This window comes from Chrysochloris asiatica, unplaced genomic scaffold (assembly GCF_000296735.1).
Source record: "Chrysochloris asiatica unplaced genomic scaffold, ChrAsi1.0 scaffold00256, whole genome shotgun sequence".
Taxonomy (NCBI): domain Eukaryota; kingdom Metazoa; phylum Chordata; class Mammalia; order Afrosoricida; family Chrysochloridae; genus Chrysochloris; species Chrysochloris asiatica.
In genome coordinates, this window is record NW_006408774.1 from 3,625,372 (window position 1) to 3,627,869 (window position 2,498).

Genomic DNA, 2,498 nt, shown 5'->3' on the forward strand with positions numbered 1-2,498 from the left:
TAAAGATTTACACCCTCGGAAACCCTGTACAGGGTCGCTATGGGTCGGAACCGACTCGACGGCACTTAACAACAACAACAACAAATCAACACTCACAGGAGCAGCAGTCAAGAAATCAAATGGCATATTGCATTAGGCAGATCTGATGCACAAGACCTTTTTAAAGTGTTGAAGAGCAAAGGCATCAGCTTGAGGACTTAAGTGCACCTGACCCAAGCCATGGTATTTTCAATAACCTCATATGCATGTGAAAAGCTGGACAGTGAATAGAAGAAGACCATGGAAGAATTGATGCATTTGAGTTATGGTGTTGGAGGAGAATATTGAAAGTATCATGGGCTGCTAAAAGAAACAGTTCTGTGTTGGAAGAAGTGCATCCAGAGTGCTCCTTGGAGGCCAAGATGCCCAAACTTCGTCTCTCATACTTCGGACATATTGTCAGGAGGGACCAGTCGCTGGAGAAGGATATCATGCTTGGTAAGGTGGAGGGTCAGATAAAAAGAGGAAGACCCCCAACGAGATGGATTGGCCAAGAGGCAACATCAATGGGCTCAAGTGGCCACAATTGTGAGGTTGACCCAGGACCGGGCAGTGTTTCTTTCTGCTGTGCAGAGGGTTGCTATGAGTCGATACCACCTCGATGGCACCTAAGAACAACTTTCTTACATAGAGTCCTGGTGTGGCGCTGTGGGCTAATGCGTCAGACTGCAAAGTCATTTGAACTGCAAGGTTGATGGTTCAAGCTCACCAGCTGCTTCTTGGAAACCCTAGGCAGGGTCACTATGGGTTGGAATCAACTCAACGGTATTTAACAACAACAACCTTCTTAAGTAATTGAACGTCAAATATTTTTTTGTACAGTGATACTATCGTCTTTTGATGTCTCCTGAAATCATTCAATATTTTATCCATGACCACACACCACCGGGGCTGGCTTTCTTCCACCTGCTCCTTCTGTGACGTTCCCTCTGCTTTGCCGTTCCTTTTATTATCTCTGCTATTCAGGGCCACAACATGTGTCTCCCCTTGCAGTAGTTACAGTGGGATTCAGAGACTAAACTGAGATAAAATGTCCATGGTTAACCACAAACCATTCTAGTGCAACATCTGTGGGGGTCCACTTCCCCCGACAGAGCCATTGCAGCAAACCAGTTAAAGATCTTTTCCCTCAGACAGTGGTCTTTGACGAAAGGAACCCCGTTGACCCCATGTCATGTGCTCAGGAGTGTGCGATGGCTTTAAAGCTTGACCTTATTTCTGCCCAGCTCCTCCCCACGTTGTTTTCACTTTGCCCTGTAGGCTCTGCTACCCTGACCACGCTGTATATTATTATTCTACCACGAGAAGCAACCTGTCACTTTAAAAGGAAAAAAAAAAAAAAAATGCCACAGTGAGTGACCGTCCTTAGGAACAGGTTGCTAAGCGGGTGTTTTTGCTGGAGTCTTGGCTGCAGCTTTCCGGAGCCGCCCCGGCTTTCCAGAGCCGCCTCCCACCTTTGATGGGCTTAGAAGATTCACCAGAGAGACGCATCCCTCTCCGCTCTCCTCTCATCCACGACAGCAGAATCTACAAAGTGCCTTTTGTAAAGTTCCTAAGGTAAATCTGTCCCTAACGGGGAGCAGGGCTGTAGCCATGGTTTCCCGTTTTCTGTTCCTGGGCGTGGAGTTCAGCCTCTCCCTGGGGACTGGGAGAGTAGGCTTGAATGAACCGTCACTGGAGCGGAGCTCTCCTCCGGGCAGCTTAAGCTGTTGGCTTCCTGGAATAGGAGCACAAAGCCAGACCGGGGCTGCTCTGATTTAAGCTGCTGGCTGCTGTGTGGTTTGCAGAGGTAGAATCCCAGCTGAATGCAGCCCATGGCTGGCAAGGCAACCCCATGTCATCCCCACGTCCTTTCTGGGACTTGCATACCATCCTGAAAATGTTCGCTACATGCAAGCTGCTTTTCTGGGCCTGTTTATTCAAACAGGTTTGAGGGGCTATGTTCTACCAGCATCACTTTTCTAGACAGAAAGGATCATTAATCACAGGGTTGAGGGTGGCTGTTCTTTCAAAGACCTCAAGAACATCCACAGGCTGCCTTTGAAACTGATTTTTTCTCTCCATTGCCAAGAAGTGCTATGAAAAGCTAATAGAAGTCTAATGGGCAATATATATATTTGTTAGTAGATGCCCATATAATCATTTTGGCAAATACGAGGGAGCTTTAACGAGTTTGTAGGAAAATTCTATTATTTTTTAACTTCATTTTTCCACAAACTTTTTGAAACCCCCTCATAAATTCAGTATCAGAACAAAATCTCTCTGTATATGTGATAAGCCCTGATGTAGGATAAGCACTGGACTGGTAACCACAAGGTTGGAAGTTCAATACCACCAGCCACTCTTGGAAACCCTATACCGTGTTGCTATGAGTTGGATAGATAAATAAATGGATGGATGGATGGATGGATGGATAGATAGATAGATAGATAGATAGATAGATAGATAGATAGATAGAT